General features: G+C 46.4%; 1 protein-coding gene across 2 annotated transcripts in view; it reads left to right on the top strand.

The window, feature by feature from the left end:
• LOC135907658 (dicarboxylate carrier UCP2-like) overlaps positions 1-18061 on the top strand; it is an 88420-nt gene that overhangs the window by 30492 nt on the left and 39867 nt on the right. The window contains exon 1 of one of the 2 annotated variants that reach the window (XM_065439360.1): positions 5956-6023. The exons of the other annotated variant lie outside the window; for it this stretch is intronic. The gene's annotated coding sequence lies outside the window, so the exon portion shown is untranslated. Of the gene's footprint in view, positions 1-5955; positions 6024-18061 lie in introns of those variants that run through there. 2 annotated transcript variants of the gene reach the window in all.

Here is an 18061-nt window from a genome sequence, read left to right as displayed (position 1 = left end):
TTATTATTATTATTATTATTATTATTATTATTATTATTATAACTGTCGTTATCATTTAGTCTACGGAGAGTGTCCAGTGGAGTGACTTCTTAGAATACGATGGTTAAATTATCGTTTTGTAAACGATAGTGTACAAACGACAGGTCAGTGGAAGCGACTCTTTAGAGACGTCGCTACAAACGTGATTGCAACGGGAAATACCAACCATTATTCGCTCGGCGTTATCGAAACAGCGGTCCGTGCGGAAACACTTGTGCGCAGGTAGAACGCGACGTTGGAAGAAACCGTGAAGAGGCTGTTGTCGATTGTCGGGAACAGGAATTCAGTGACCCCAATGAAAGTCATCAAGTCGACCACCCCCTGTAGGTCACAGGCAAGCGCGCCTGACGTAACCACTCGGCACTTGGGCCACACTGATAAGATAAGGCAATTTTCGAGTGGTGTGGCGCTTCCTTGACCACGCGCTACGATAGGTGCGGTATCCGGACCTTATCGGCTCCCGCACGCGACCTGGCGAAGTGTGTCCGGAAGTCGGCGACCGCATACACCGATAAAACACCCAGTTGTCAGGTGTGCACCGGTGTGCGGTCACTCTCCGATACTAGTACCGCTTTCGCGAAGTCCATCGCCCCCTGTCCCACCGAATGTGTGAATTCTTGCGATGTAAGCGAAGCTGAGCAGCGCTACATGGGCTTTGTCAGGGATTGGAAGCAATAAGAGCTTCGAACGCTGTTTGTTGACTTTTTAAGCGTTGCATATTGCAATCACTCAGTTCAGCCCTTGGGCGCGGCCGGGCAGCCACCATTGAGGGTATGAGCCATTGTTCACTGCTGCGCGTCTCATATGTGGGTCTATTCTCTTTTAAGTTTGCTATGTTTGTTATTAGGTTCCTTCTATTTTTATGCGTTGCACATTGCAATCACTCAGTTCAGCCCTTGGGCGCGGCCGGGCAGCCACCATTGAGGGTATGAGCCATTGTTCACTGCTGCGCGTCTCATATGTGGGTCTATTCTCTTTTAAGTTTGCTATGTTTGTTATTAGGTTCCTTCTATTTTTATGCGTTGCACATTGCAATCACTCAGTTCAGCCCTTGGGCGCGGCCGGGCAGCCACCATTGAGGGTATGAGCCATTGTTCATTGCTGCGCGTCTCATATGTGGGTCTATTCTCTTTTAAGTTTGCTATGTTTGTTATTAGGTTCCTTCTATTTTTATGCGTTGCATATTGCAATCACTCAGTTCAGCCCTTGGGCGCGGCCGGGCAGCCACCATTGAGGGTATGAGCCATTGTTCACTGCTGCGCGTCTCATATGTGGGTCTATTCTCTTTTAAGTTTGCTATGTTTGTTATTAGGTTCCTTCTATTTTTATGCGTTGCATATTGCAATCACTCAGTTCAGCCCTTGGGCGCGGCCGGGCAGCCACCATTGAGGGTATGATCCATTGTTCACTGCTGCGCGTCTCATATGTGGGTCTATTCTCTTTTAAGTTTGCTATGTTTGTTATTAGGTTCCTTCTATTTTTATGCGTTGCATATTGCAATCACGCAGTTCAGCCCTTGGGCGCGGCCGGGCAGCCACCATTGAGGGTATGAGCCATTGTTCATTGCTGCGCGTCTCATATGTGGGTCTATTCTCTTTTAAGTTTGCTATGTTTGTTATTAGGTTCCTTCTATTTTTATGCGTTGCATATTGCAATCACTCAGTTCAGCCCTTGGGCGCGGCCGGGCAGCCACCATTGAGGGTATGAGCCATTGTTCACTGCTGCGCGTCTCATATGTGGGTCTATTCTCTTTTAAGTTTGCTATGTTTGTTATTAGGTTCCTTCTATTTTTATGCGTTGCATATTGCAATCACTCAGTTCAGCCCTTGGGCGCGGCCGGGCAGCCACCATTGAGGGTATGAGCCATTGTTCATTGCTGCGCGTCTCATATGTGGGTCTATTCTCTTTTAAGTTTGCTATGTTTGTTATTAGGTTCCTTCTATTTTTATGCGTTGCATATTGCAATCACTCAGTTCAGCCCTTGGGCGCGGCCGGGCAGCCACCATTGACCTTTAGCGCAACCACGTGACGTGACGTCACGACAGCCGGAGGAAAAGCTGGGCCACAACTCGCGCAATATGCAACGCATTCTTGGCTTAACCAAGCTAAGCCTGGCCATTTTTTTTTCACAGCGATAGCCGTTATTGGTTCACTCCCCTCGTTGTTTTGATTTCCGTAGGTATCCGTCACGTCAATCACAGAGTGATCTGGTGCATGTCGACAAATTGTAGCACAGAGAGCACAGACGGACCGACGACACGAAGCGACAGACGAGCTCGTTTGCTGTCTCGTTCTTTCTCTCTCTTTTTGTCTACGCTACAATTTACCGATATGTTGAACCAACCAAGCTCAAATATCGACAATGCTTTTCGAGAATTTCATAAGGAAAGAATTAAGGGTCTCAGTGCCCCGCAAGGATTCTAACTCCAGACCCGGATTGCAACTCCAAGGTTCTACTTATCAGCTACTCCTCCGATGCTTCAGCAGGAGGGAATACTGTTACCGGACAGTACTGCACGTGCCTGGCCTCTGGAGGGCTCGTCGAAGGATTGGCATGACGCCACGCTCTGCAACTTATTTACAAACGAGCACCTAAGCTAAATGACACGAGCGAAACCGGTGGCGAGATGTAACAGGCAGGGGACCGCTACTTTGTAGCGATGCCTTCTGCTCGATCCTGTCGGGCGTTCAGGGCTAGCTAATCCCATTGACAACGTGTGTGGAGCGTCCCTCTCCCCACTGACGAAGTGCGTCTGTAAGCGCAAAAGGAATAGCATCTGAAAAAGGCATCACTACGAAATCGCGGCCCAGGATAGGAAAGAGGAATAAAGAAGGGTCGTACACCTTCCCTTATACAAAAACCATGCGCGACGATTGATCGAATTTAAAAAGCATTTCAACTGAATATAACAAGAACTCAGACAGAAACTCAGCGTAATGTTTATAACGCCTCAGGATGTATGGGTCTGCTTCCCCACCACCGCGAGGCGCCACCTACACAAAGGAAGGGGATTCTAATTATAGGCATCATTTACTAAGCTTTCTCCTTCTTGATAGGAGATAGTTCGCGCGCCTCTGCTAATATTTGCTCCAGAGTTAATAACTGTGGGTTTTCTCAAACTTCCGAACGGCAGCTTCTTGACATAGAGAGAAACTGGTGTGCGTACACGTAGCATTTCTATTTTCATTGGATTAATCGACACAAGCCCCTTTAAAAAACTCGGGAAAAAACCGTTTATTGGGAAGCTACGTATTGTTCTACACGCCGTAGTTTGTGTGTGTGTGTGGGGGGGGGGGGGGGAGGAGGCTCAGCGGCGATGGCTTTGTGCCTCCAATCGCGAGGTCCCCAGGTAGATAAAATCAATCCAGAGTCCCATTACGGCGTGCCCGATAGTCAGATCGCGGTTTCGGCTCGTAAAAGCTCGGAAGTTATTTTCATTTTTAATGTGATTTACAAGTACGCATCAGTTTCCCTCTGCGAAAATTCATTCGTACGTCTGCAATGGTTGTGATAAAATTAAAATCGTCTGCTATCTCTTAAAGGTTCTCTTATGTAGCGTGTCAAGGAATAACTGAAAGCGGAAGGTAGGTTCTTTAGACTGCAGCATTACCCTTACTTCAGGCAACGGAGTCTCTCGAGTACAATATCTTCTGGGAATCCACTCCCGGATTTCCCGCGTAACCTGTCTTTCTTCTCGCTTTCTATTTGTCGACCATTTTCTATATTCCTGTTCGCGCTCACCCGAGCTGTCGATCAAAGCCTCGTCGAGGAAAATAAACAACTGAGGTTCGGAATTGACAAAGGCGACGGAAAGAAAATGGTGGCCGATACGTTGTGACGTTGTGAATCCGTAGAAAAAATCACTGCCCACACACAGAAAAAAAAAATGCCTTTTTGTTTGAAGGAGAAGCATTGAAAGCAATAGAACCTTAAGTTAGGCGTTGCGCTCGAAATCCTCACACAAGTTTTGGTCTAGTTTTGCTGTACAGTTAGAAAGTTTGATAAGTGAATTTTACTGCCAAGTACAGCAAGAAAGCTGCATGCGTTAGCCAGGCGCACGGGGCACGTTCCTTATATCTGAACCCGTCAAGAACATGTGCCAATTATATATTATGGGGACAAAAACAACCTTTTTTTTTCTTGGACGCACTGTAAAAGGTGCTGTAGAAAGTCAACACAGCTAGTAGGTCAAGTTAGTTCAGTATTGCAGGCGTGTAAGTACGACCGAGATACAAGGACGAAAGAAAGAACAAGACACACGTGACGCATACATGGCGATAGGTCGAATGTATGCGCTGTGTGTCTCTTCTTCTGTCTTTTATCCGCATGCCTAAGGTGCGTTAACATAGCTGTGAGAGAGAGAGGGAGACATTTATTACGGTAGAAAAGCTGAGAGTTAGGCCTGAATCTAAATACGGATCTGCTACTCAGCATTGAGGAAGGGAGTAAACAGAAAGAGGGAGAGAGAGAGGGAGGTGTTGAGGATGAGGGTGAAGTTGATGGCGAGTGAACTAGAACGGAAAAGACTATTCGAAGTCTCAAATCTAGACTGCTCTCGTGCAGGAATTTGCACGCCTGCAATGCTGTAGATGAGGGGAAATATCTTGGCAGAATCTCTCGCCAAGCATTTAACCGTCAAAATGACGGCAGACCGTCATTGTGTATGGCGTACGCTACGACGTGCTGCACACGGCAGACAATCGAATCGCATCGAAAGCAACCTTTTTCTTTTTCTTTTTTACGTGGTATTCGTGATTCTCTCCTTGCCTCCTTCTCCACGGCGATAGAAGCGTCTTTTCGAACGGACGTGCCCGATTTGCCGACCCCCTGGCTACGTCACTGTTACGCATACAATGGTTTTTCAGAGTTGTGCATATTAGAGCTGTGTGGGAGCATATGTGTAAAACACTGCGCGAGAGAGCCAGCAAGCAGACCGGCGTTCTTGCGCCAACATCTCCTGCCTAAATGATCACTAAAAATAGGTAGGCGAGAGCAATAACCCTTGTTCAGTGTGGCAGTTCTTTTCGGTGGAACAGTCGTTGGGAACCACGGGGTTGTCATAGTACCGTTGTGTTTTAACACGAAAGGCGTGTGATTGTACTGATAGGTCAAATCACTGGTTACTTATTAAGCCTTCGACGAAGGTACAACTCCACATCATTCCTGCCTATATCTTTAAAACACGAAGTTAAATTATGGGATTTTACGTGCCAAAATCGCGATCTCATTATGAGGCACGCCGTAGTGGGGGACTTCGGAAATTTGAACCACCTGGGGTTCTTTAACGCGCACCTAAATCTAAGTACACGGATGTTTTCGCATTTCGCCCCCATCGAGATTCGGCCGCCGTGGCCGGTATTCGATACCGCGATGTCGTGCTGAACCGCTTCTTGTATTTTATGTGTCCTAGTCTCTCTCGAATTTATTTTACATGACTGACCCTTTGTTGGGGAGGAGGGAACTGGCGGGGGGTGTGGCCGCATCATTTCCGGCCCTTCGGCAGACATCTTTTCCTAGGATGTCATCATTTATTAAACGACAAACCACAACGTTCGTACATCCAGGACACACAGTATAAGGGGTCATCGTTGATCGGTCAAGGCTGCCCACAAGGCGGTCCACTTTGCGGACCACAAGATTGTGCCCCCAAATTTCGGGTCGTCGCAAACTGTCACAAACACGCAGGCAAAGCGATCGACATCAGCCGCTCATGCGAACGCGGAAATAAAAAAAAAAGTAGAAAAGCTGCACAAAAAGGCAGCGCGGAGAGAAGCGCGCAGACGAAATTTAAACAAGCAGACGGCGAAGAAAACGGCAGGATGCAGTTGCCCCCGGCAACGACAGCGTCGCTCTGACGTCGCCGACACGCCCCCCGAGGTTGCGTCGCTGATTGGCAGGCCTCCAGAGGTATAAAAGGGGGAAGCCGGCGCAGCGCCGGCTCACTCGACAGCTGTTGTCGACCGGTCTTGCTCATCGCCTCAAGGTGCGCTGCTTCATTTTCGCATTTGCGTTGGTTACGGGGCCCCTGGAGATCAGATGCTTTCCGTGCGATTTTTGGGACGGCGTTGCGATAAGCGTGTAGCCAAGCTTCGGACTGTCGAGATAAGTGACCTAGAGCATAGACATATTTTTTTTCTTCGTTTCTTTTAATGCATGCTTTCGTGTGTTGTCGTTGGCTAGAAAGTTCGCATTACGAAGAATATCCAGCTCTGCATATCCTTGACAGTGGCTTAAATGCGAATGTTTTATTGTAAGACTGAGCATTTAACGAAGTTTAATGAGAAAAATCGATCGCACGCCTACAATGCCGGGAGGCTTAGGAATGGTGTCGAGTGGTAAAGGCGTTAGCCGGTCAACCCTTTGCGGTAGCTCAGATTGAAGAACAAGGGCGTTAGAAAAAAAAAAAGAACCGTATTAATTGTGCACAAACGGTTTGTATAATAGCTCTCGAGATTGCCCAGCTCCTTTACAAGTTTCTCAGGCGACAGCGGTGATATTAAGGTTGGTCGTTTTGGGAAAGGATGACGAATCCAAAATGTCCGCGATGTCTGACAAGCTGTTGCACCCGGCTCAATTCAGCACTGATAAATATCTATTCGTAGTTATCAAAGACTGCTTCGTTGTGCTTAATGTTCGGACGCCGGATTGTTCGCGAGGCGCCTTTTGATAAATGGATAACTCTCAGCACGTTAGCCTTACTTCACGAATATTGTGTCGAAATGTGAATGATATAGAAATTATTTTTACCAACGTGCTCGTCAGACTGCGGTCAACGCGAAAAGATAGCTGACACTTATGGCTCACATTAACTTTGAGGTTGCGACGTACGCATCTGCTAGCGCAGAATCGTTCTTACTTAGTTGAACACCCAATTTTTCGGATTCCGGACCAGTTGTAATTTGATTTCACCTGCTCGGTACTTTCGCGACTATACGACACTCATCTCAAGTTAACTGTACGCGATCTGGTCTCAGAGGCACCCAACTTGAGTACCCTTACCTGAAATAAAGAACTTCACAGATCATTTTCCACGCACTTATAACACTTTGCCTTTTGCTTTCCACTAAATGTATTCAGCGTGATATGCTATATGCGTTACTCTTTCCCTAATGACGTCCCTCAATGGCATTGAACTGTCGCCCTGAATTCGAAACTGGCGTGTTTGTTGATGACTGAAATAGTGTCGTCGGTGGGCTCGGCGGTTTATTTCTGGTGCTCACTGCTACGCACATCGACAAGTGGTAGCGTCGCAGTTCCGTTTTCGTCGCCTTCTCCGAAAGCGTAGTTGCCACGGAAACGGGAAAACCAGTGCACACGCTTCCGTGGAAGAGGCACCTCGTAATGACCCGATCGATCTATTCCGCCGGTGAGGATGGTTCGGTGACCTCGTGTAACTCTAAAGGACGTACTGCGGTGACGGTATCGTTGAATAATTGAGAGACTCCCCAACCTTCGAAGCTTGTTTTTCAGCTACCTTCGTTAGGAACTATAATAGGGCGTTCATCGCGATAACGATGGCGTTTTGCTGGTTCCACGAGCTTTCGTGATTTCGAAAACGACTGGACTTTAATTTGCGACAGTGCTGGTGTTTTGCTGTTGATCAGCTGGCGCCTCCATCTTTCGCGATTCCCTACACGACCGTAGCTATTTTTCGTAACGAGTTAAGGCAGGCTTCAACTGGTACAACGTTGGCGTGGTATCGGTAAAGCTGGTTCAGTTGAGCTTTCGCGATTCTGAAAAAACAAAACAAAAAAACGAACGAGTGGTTGCGAGAAGTACAGTCGCGGACAGAATATTATGGACCATGAAATCTAAGAAAAAGCTGAATATCTCCGCAACCTCACAACGCAATCTGGTATTTGCATTTTGGACCTCGACTAGAATACGCTAAAAACGTTGTCGTGGGCAGTTTTACTGGTTACTTCTAGAGGCTGCTCGGGAATTGAACTTTTTCGGAGATCCCGTGGTCCATTTTATTCTGTCCGCGACTGTACCTCCTTGGATAGCCGGAATCTTTCAGCAGGCAACTAATCGGCTGCTGCGGCTTGCAACTGTGTGTTACGTTGTTGCCGCCGTCAGCGGTACGGATAACAACGCGGTAATCCGATGCTTTGCGAGGGCTTCATTTTCCGGGCGGAAAGAGCCTTCGTAGGGCCGCGTACTTTTCCGTGCGCTGGCACGGTCCGGCTGAAACCGCAGTTGCTGACCGGCCGTCTGGATCCACAGGAGTCGTGCCGCATCAGAATTGAGATTTCCTTCGAGACTTCTGCGAAGTAAGGCGAGGTAAATGATTGACGCACTGTAAATGTTCATGAGTTAGCACTCTTACAAGTGTTCCGAGTACTGAGGTTGGTAGGTGAAGTCAGTATATGTCGCGAACTAATTATCAATGCGCGAAAGTTAGGTGACCTCGAAAGATTTGCTGTACTCGCTTTCATGAAACAGGTGTGCTACGTAGTTCATTATATATATTCATGTATATAGTAACTAGATTTTAGAAACAAACTGAATATTGTCGGTGTAAACTATTTTTTTTCTGGAATCAGATATGGATCCCATAATTTACGACAGAGAGAGGTGAATGTCTTTACTTTGGCTTTAGCCATTTGACTCCAACAATGGGCCAAGGACCTTTATCTCCCATTCGACAATGCAACCTAATAGGTCGTATCTTCGAGACGGGAAGACAGCGGTGTGGATTAGAAAATAAACGGATGTAGCTGATATTCTAGTTAAACGAAGTGGGGGGAGGGGAGTGGTTTTGTAGCTGATCTAACCATGCATTGCTTAGGGCTGATTCAATGGTCGTATGCAATAGTTACAGAGCGGCTGTAAAGAAAACAGAAAAGAAAACGCATTCCTGGATGGCAGAGAACGAGGTGGTGTGATGAAATTAGGACATTTGCAGGCATGGGATGGGGGTTAGCCGGCACAAGACCGGGAGGCCTTTATCCTGCAGTGTACATTAAATAGGATGATAGTGATAATGACAGAGACGTGCCATCCGAGTACATCAGTGAAGAAGGGGATGGGGGAGTTTGTACCATTTCATACGTGATGTAAGTCGTCTTGCAAGATTAAGGGGTGTAATAAGATTTGGATAGTTGCAGGCATCGGATGGGTCGGCTGACGCTAGACGGGAGACGGCTTTTTGTGGACACCATCAAACAGGGCCACATTATTGGTCATGCACGCCACCTTGTCATTTTTGTTCGGCTCGCGGGGTTAGCTGCGCCCTTTCTGGTTGACTCGAATTAAGCGAACAAGACAGCGTTGCGGAATTTGGTAGTGTTAAAAAACAACACCCCGGAGTAATTGGAGATAGCTGAGAACTTCATCCTGTAGCAGACGAAAAAATCATGATATATATAATTGTCATTTTATGATGACGATGTTCGGGTGAGTTGGAAATTTGTGAATAACAAATAATTTAGCGCCGCAAATTAGGAGGGGGACGCACTAAAGTACACACACGGGCGCCTGTGGGATTTTTGTTTATATGTGTGCATCGACTTCATCTGTTCCTTATTCTGTGCAATTTCTCGCGCATTTTTTTTATTCTGCGCAATCCTAGGGGAACACCCGATGCTCTTACTCAGCGTCTCTGACGTTCTGCTGCTGAGCACGGGTTCGTAGGTTCGATAGCCTACTGTGGTAGCCGTTTTCTTAAGGATGGTTACTGCAAGAATGCTTGTGTTTCATGCTTTGGGTGCGCGTAAAAAAAAAAAAAGCACAGGCCTTCTAAATAAATCCGGAGCCCTACCTTGCAGCGTCCATACCGCACAGCTGGCGAATTCCTTTTGAGCGTTGAGTTCCATAATTTAATCATATTTCGGTGGACTCATATTTCAAGCTGATGTTGAATTTGTTATGCTGGATTGGAATTCTTATTTCTCGTTCATTTAAGCGAGGGAATGCTGAGACTAATGACACGAAGCCTGACGAAAGTTTCAGTTCGTACAAAGAACAAGTGCGGCAACAGAGTAAAAATGTGTAGATTATAGAAAGTATACCACCTTACTTTACGATCTGTAACATTCTTTCAATTCCAAGAGCGCCAAATTTACATAACGAAATGGCATGTCCGTCAATTCAATGCACCCCTATTTTGATATATGGCGCCACAGTGACGGCCGCCATCGTCACCTATCATCGTAATTCATTCATTTAACAACCTGACCTTGTTTAGTTCACAAGCCGACGACGACAAAATTTGCATGTTGCCAACGTTACCAAGCCGTGATAAATCGACCAATAAATGGCTGCGATCGATCTTGAATGTGTTAGCCCGCTTTCTTTCTCTTTTTTTTTTCCGGGGCCCGAAATGGATCGCTGCCGCTCATGAATTATTGCCGTTTGGATCTATACGCGTTTTCTGGCCGAACGTTCCTGGCTCTACTCGCCTAGATTGCCTAGTAACTATAGCATCCCGCTGCTATGTAGAGCAGGGTTGCGTGATCAAACCGCAGTGTGCGTTGTGACGATGACTCCATTGGAACCATTGTCCTCAATTTCAAGCACAAATACCATCTTTGTTCAACATATTGAGGAAATTAGATGATCGTCCTCTGAGTGAACAGACAATTCTAGAGCACCGTCCCGACCGATCATCGGCTCAGAAAGCAGTGAAAGCATTTTTGTGTTTTCTCAGAACTTCTGGTTTGAGCGAGCGGCTTTAACTTAAGTGCTGTCCGTGCACGTATCTACACCTCCTCTCTCCCTTCTTTCTCTTCCCCTTCCCCCATCCCGCAGCGTAGGGTAGCCAACCAGACTATTGACTGGTTAACCTCCCTGCCTTCCTGTATTCCTCTCTCTCTCTCCTCTCTCTATGACTGGAGAAAAAAAAATACGCCCATGAAGTATTTCAGTCACCGTCGGTGAAACAGGAGGTCGAAATTGACTGCCGTCTTTTGCGGTATGCGGAATCTTCCCCAACCTGTGTAGTGTAACTTAGCGAGTCTCATAAAGACGAACTTTTCCTGTGACGGTAGCGTTGCCTTTTTTTTTTATTTCAGTAGCGTTCCTCGTGGAATTTCAATCACTTCTTTTTCTCGCCACGTTTAAGAGAGCCGATTACGAGAGCTTATGCTTGTCGCGCTGTTGTAATTCTTGAATACTGCCACGTGGCTAGCATAGGGATATATAGCTCAAGAAACGCGTGGTGGAGGCAAAAAATAGTGCTCAGAAAGAAAGCAGCAATAAAGGAAATGCGAGACTAGATCAAACCAACTGTAGAGAAATTCGAAGCTCACTAGTTGGGCAGTCGCACTATACCACAAGAAAGAAGGAAAAAAAATGTTACTAGGAACGAGAAAATAATGAATGATTTGTTTCTACTGTAGCTACCGTAATTCAGGAAAATTCCGCAGTGGGCTAATTAGTTGGACATACTTAACACTCTTGCGAGAAAACAACACACGACACCTTGGCACTCAGATGTCGTGTTTTGTTTTCTCGCTCAAGTCCTGCCCCTTCGCCGCTCTGCTCAACAGTGTTAAGTTTGTTTTTACTGGCAATTTGGTACTACTACTACTACTACTACTACTACTACTACTACTACTACTACTACTTTCAATATCTCCAAATACCCCGTGTAACTGCTGGCTCTCGGAGAAGTCAGTCACGCGCATGCATCCCGCGTAGCCGTACCCGATGATTGACAGATGATTGACATACGTTAACGATACGTTTTGTAGCGCGAGCTAACAACTACAGTCCTCATACACGGACAAGTAAAGCTAGAACTGGGTCACATTTTTGAAAGCCAAGGTTATGACGTACACGAGATTGAAACCTGGCATCGAGAACTGAGCCGAAGTGAACGTTACCGGTATATTTCATTTCCTGCGTCCCGAATCTTCGGCTGTTCCAATGTAGTAGGGATATGATGATGATGATTTACTGACATCCCGTTTGAAACGGGGCGTGGGCAGATCATCACCTAGACTGCCTGAGTTATTCCAGTTTGCTATCAATGCTTTTCTTTGTAGCATTTTGTTAGGGAGCTTTTAGAAATCGCACTGCCCCGGTGGCTTTGCGTATACCAAGATACCCAAGCTGCCTTGTAGACCGTTTGCGTGCGCTCTTTCTTGCTGTTCTTGCATTCTCCTGTACACCTAAAGCTGACGATAGCGTCGTATAACTTTGGGTCCCCTGTTTCCAAAACTCCGTAATAACAGAAGAACCACAAAAAAAAAAGGCACTCAGGACACCAACAACGCTTTCTAGGATACATTCCTGCAGTATATCAGTGGGATTGGTTTGCGGGGTTTTGTTGAACGTTCCTTCGTTCGTTACTAAGTGGGTCTGTCTCTGATAAAAAACAGGAAAGTACGCTTTTCACGAGCACCAACTTTAATATAGCTCACCTAACGCTTATAAGAACATAAGTGCTTCGAGGCATCAGACATTTCTCAGTGTATCTGTAACTTCGGAGCATTGTTGAAGATATTGTTTAATTATGGTCGCTTACATAGATATAATAGTTTTACATGTGCAGCTTCTCTGTTGTCTACATTTCTAAAGAGGCTTTAAGTGAGGCTGTGAATTTCTACCGTGGCCTAACGTATAAACGGGCGCATTTATGAGCTGATATCGATTGATAAAGGATACGACGCTCCTTCACATGCGTTGGCACTGAGATTTGTTTTCAGAGTGTAAACTTGAACGCGCGATTGGTCTCCCCCTGCCACTCCCCCGTTCGTTCTCCCCAATAGCCTCAGTGGTCAAGATAGTACCTTGTCATCCTCCCTGCTTATAATCTTGAAAACTTCAGTCTGTCCACACTGGAAACAAATCTCACAAAGGCTATACAGACGAATACAGCCATGTGAAACCGGTCGCCTAAAAATTTAACTTGCAAAACGCTTCGTTCGCGGAGCCTTGCCAAGAACGTTTCTGGAGCGTCCGGCGTGTGCCTTGCGACAGCTTCTTTGTGAAGCCTTCCACGTGTCAGTGGCGTGGATCGCCCCACGAAAAAGGAGAGAGAGAGAGAGAGAGAGAGAGCTAAAGCACGGAACGGTGAGGGTGGTTTCCCAACAGCGTCCAGAAGCAAAACGAGAACTAAGGGGTGCACTGCAGGTACAAGGGGAAAAGGACGGAGCGGACGGTGCATGGAGGGAGAGGAGGTTTCGCTGATCACCGGCCTCTCTGACGCAATCGCTGGCGCAGGAGTGGTCGTTTCGGAGGGGAGGCACGCGCCAATGCCACGCATCGCACGAAGCAGTGCGAGCGAAGTGCCAGCAAGAAAAGGCCCGCAGCCGTAACACTGCAGCCGGCTCGAAAATGCATTGAAAAAGAACAAAAAACGGACGGGAGAAAGGTCGCCGCGATCCTGTTGCTAGGCGAGCAGTGCCAGCTCAACGTCGTTTCCAGGGGTGACCTCTGCTTCGAACGCTGTTGTGAATTCAAGCCCCGTTGACTCTGAACGACTTCGGCCTTCGCTACCTTAGTCGCTGGGCTGACCCTGCTGGTGATGATGTGGAAGCCCAAGAGGAAAGCCTTTCTTTGCCTATAAATGGGAACTCGTTTTTTTTTCTTCTTCTTTTTGACGCTAGTTGTAGGCAAGCTTCCTGTCAACGCAGCAGGATGTCTTGACAACTTAACGTGCTGCCTTTGTGGCTCCGTAGGTTCTGTGAGCTTGGTTGAAAGGAAAAAAAAGTACATAAACAGTGCATTTTGCCAGTACTAACCCATGAGGCCTGAAATGGAAGGAAAGAAAAGGTGGATTGAAGAGGAGCTAGCGAGCGCGCAAGGAGCTTCGGAAATGACAGTAATAAACTCTGGGATAAGAGAAAGTAAGACAACAGCGTACAAGAAAAAAACATAATACCGGTGTAAAACCCATTATATGGTCCGTGTTTATATTGTCAGGGAGTACCCCTAAATGACAGCATGGAGCGACATTACAAACACATAATTTGAAATTATGTTCGCAACATTGCTTGGCAAACTATTCCTGTCTCGAGCAGTAATGAAAAAAAAAAGAATTGCTAAACAGTTAAGTTCTAAGGCAGCTTTTGTTAACCTTTAGGCCAAGGTCAACGTTGCCTCAGGGGCACGTAGTCAGGTCGTTGTATATATCTCGTGTGATGAGTACCTGCTTGTGAATAGAAAATATCGTGAAACAACTTTAACCTCCTAAATTTACGCCGTTTCTGTTGCCCGCCCAACCCTATGTTCTTCTTTGCCATCGTTATGCTAAAATTTCTCGTACAATATTAAAATACACGCCGCACTGCTTTCTTCAGCACTTTCTTAAATTTTTGTTTTCTCTATGTTGCTTTGGCTCCTAGGATCCCACCCTTTGCGCTAGCGCGTTCAAGTATTTATCGGACGTTGGTGACATACAGTTACGCCTTTGCTCTCACGGAAAACTACCTTGCATTTCTTTCTTTATAAATGCGAGAACGCGAGGTACTTTGCACTTCTGTAATCAACGTAATGATCCCAAGGTAATATCGGTGATTGACTACATTCTCAAATACGACAATATCTTGAAACAGGCAACAGCTGCGTCCCATTGGTATGGTGATTATCTGGAAGCTGATTCTTTCACTTAGAAAAAAAAAACACCAACATAAGTGCACTGTTATATATATATATCTCCCTCCCTCCCTCTTCGACTTCATCGCGTGGTAGCTAAAAGATGTATAACTTCAAGTTCGTCTTCGAGAAAGGAAGACTTCCTTGCTTTCGACGGTGCCTGCCTGAGCGCTTCTTGTCTGCTCGCCATTTTCGGGAGCGAAGCGAACATGACGTAGTCGGGAGGTTGGGGGTGGAGACGGGGTCCCGAACAGCTTCCTCCAGAACACCTGCGTGGTATCGAAGTGCGACGGCCGCCGATAGATCACACAGGTGTGCATATCCGACTGCTTTAAAAACGGGCTCGTTAGGACCGGCAGCTATGCGTGGAGGGAAGAGGTGAAAGGATACAGCGCACATGTCGTGCTCACACGCGTATCGGTTGTTGCCTATGAATGCAGACGTTCGTCGACCGAACCGCTTTAAAATAGCGCCTGTGCAGACCGACCGCGTAAACCTGATGACATAGGCGCACTTAAATTGCTAGTTTACAGAGTGTATCGTTGACTTGGTTTAGTTAACTATATGGTTGATACCCGTGGCCACAAGTGCGAGGCCGATTCCACTGAGTGTCTATAGTTAGCTTAAGTTTCTTAACGACGTCATATCTGCATGTCATATCTAGTTGCCACTGCGCGCACGCTTTTAATTACATTAAATGTACGTTAAAAGCAGCAACGACGAAGCTGCAGTGAATACTGTACAAATTTGTTTGTCAATCGTAATATCACATAAAAATCTATTTAGTGGTGCAATAGTTGAAGGAATAACACTAAAACATAATTATGCGCATTATATGTTTCGAATTGCTTCAGTTTATTTAATAAACGCGCATATCATGCGCAGGCGTAACCGCGTAGCGTTGGTAGCGAGAGCAAGCGATCGACGGCCTAATGAGTTGCGAGAACGCTATGCGCCTCAAATGACATTGAGCTTTGTAACGGGGAAGAGGTTGATAGGGCCGGATCTGTTACATGCATAGACAGCGGTACAAGGTAGATATAGACGTTCTAGTTCCGTGAAAGAAAACTTTTCCACATTCCACAACGTTTTCACATTCCAAAAACCACATTCATACGCTGGAACGCATACAAAGAAAAGCTGCCCGATTTATCTATAACCGTTTCAAACGCACAGATTCACCAACCGAACTTCTTTCTCGCGCAGGCCTCGCTACCCTAGAAATTCGAGCCAAGGTTCAACGATTGAGAGAGAGAGAGAGAGAGAAAGGCAAAGGAAAGACAGGGAGGTTAACCAGAGAGTATCTCCGGTTGGCTACCCTGTTCTGGGGGAAGGGAAAGGGGATGCAATAGGTGAGAAAGAAAGAAGGATAAAAAAAAGGGGGAAAAAAAAACCTAAGCACACACACGCACGTACACACGAACTATTTCTGTGGGCACTGTCACGCAACCCGCAAAGGCATTCCTAGGGCCAGACAATGAAATCTTCCTTACCTCAGTAAGGAAGCCTTCATTGCAGTGAGGCTACCTTATGTCACTCTGAAAGGTTCCTTACTGAGGCGCCCTTGGTGAAGGCTTCCTTGGTGCTTCCTTGGTACTTCCTCAGCATAAGAAGCCAAACAATGAAATCTTCCTTACCTCACTAAGGAAGCCTTCATTGGGGTGAGGCTACCTTATGTCACTCTGAAAGCTTCCTTACTGAGGGGCCCTCGGTGAAGGCTTCCTTGGTACTTCCTCAGCATAAGGTAGCTCCAAAGCTACCTTCATGCGTCCTTACGCCGCTCCTGGCCCTGAACGAGCGCTTCACCTCACTGCTTAACCACGTGGCATTCGCTTGCGCATGCGCACTGTCGCCCACCTGCGGAGAAGCGCGAGCACGGTACGTCTTGCCAGGCATGTTCGTTTCAGTCACGCGTGCGGCATGCAAGCATTGCTAGGCGTTGCTAGGCGTTGCAAGACGCCGGCGTGCCAGCGTTGCTGGAGCACATCAAGTTTTGCACTGTAATGCGCAACTTTTTTTAACTTTAGTAAACGAAACTAGAAGAAAGCGTCCACGCTTCTCTATATTAGCTATTCAATTTAAAGATTGTGTGACGATACTACAATTTTTAATAGAATAATGGTGTTCGCGGAAAGATTTGAAGAGATAATCTCGAACCCAGGCACGCGGCAACCGCTCCTTGGGTGAGGACGGGTGAAGGGAGCTTTCAGAGTACGCTTGCTTCCTCCATCGGTCCTTCGCTGTAAGGAGGCCTCACGTAAGGTTAGGAAGCGCTCGAAGGAAAGGAACTAGGGGTGTGCGAATATTCGGAATTTCGAATACGAATCGAATATTTTCCATATTCGAAGCGTATTCGATTCGAGAAATGCATGTTCGGAAATTCACGAATATCCGAGGACGGCCGAATAACGGTGGAAACGGCGAATATTCGGATAGACTGCGAATAATTGAGCAATTAACCAATTGTATGCTTGCTCCGCATTCTCCTAAGAACATGTTTATTAACTGAGAACTTCGCATGATCCGCTCATTATCTGTATGCTCTGTTTCAGTCTATCTGCTTCAGGCATTTGAGACATGATCAGTTTCGGTTTCTTTTTCACCAAGCTTTATAATTCCAATTATTTTTGGAATGCCCCATTGCCTTGAAGGTTGCAAAGGCAACTCAGGGTTTGCTAACATTGTTGCAAAATGTATCAAGGCTCTTTGTGCGGAGTGGAAATTTGATGAAGTGGCCAGCCTAGGCATGTTTCTTGATCCGCGCTTTATGGCCACAGTTCATCAGGCATCTGGTCAGATGATCTGGCTGAAAAACCTTGTGACAAGGGAGCTCCAGGAAGCCATCGTGGAACACCGTGGGGACACCGCCGTGCCAGCGTCGACTTCGTGTCCACTGGTGGCATCGAGTGTATGGAATGCTTTTGACGATCTAGTGATGAACAAAGAGAAGACACATTTGGCATCTGCCCCTGAGAGGGAAGTCACAGACTACGCGCAAAAGCCTCTTCTGGAAAGGGGCATGAATCCTTGTGAGTGGTGGCAGTCCATTGGCCGCTTCAGGTACCCGCTTTTAAGTGCACTCGCCCGGAAGTACTTGGCGATCCCTGCCACTTCAGTTCCTAGTGAAAGAGTCTTTTCTACCGGTAGAAATGTGACAGTGCATAGAGAGCGTTCACTTTCTGGCCATATTGAGCAGTTAATTTTCCTTCACGACAATCTGTAACAAGCGTTTTACCTGACTGAGGGCATTACCTGAGTCCATTATCTATAATTGAGTACCTCTTTAATTTCAAGCAACCTTGTAAAATGCAATGTTATTTTTAAAAGGGTAATAAAGCTATTGTTACCTCTCTTGCAATTTTTTAATACTACACATGTATTCGATATTCGAGGAGAGTTATTCGCCTTATTCGTATTCGATTCGTAATCGAAAATTTCAATATTGGCACAACCCTAAAAGGAACGTTTTTTTGTTGG

The sequence above is a fragment of the Dermacentor albipictus genome, chromosome 10, assembly GCF_038994185.2.
Source record: "Dermacentor albipictus isolate Rhodes 1998 colony chromosome 10, USDA_Dalb.pri_finalv2, whole genome shotgun sequence".
Lineage (NCBI taxonomy): Eukaryota > Metazoa > Arthropoda > Arachnida > Ixodida > Ixodidae > Dermacentor > Dermacentor albipictus.
This window is presented reverse-complemented; position numbering and strand designations above follow the sequence as displayed.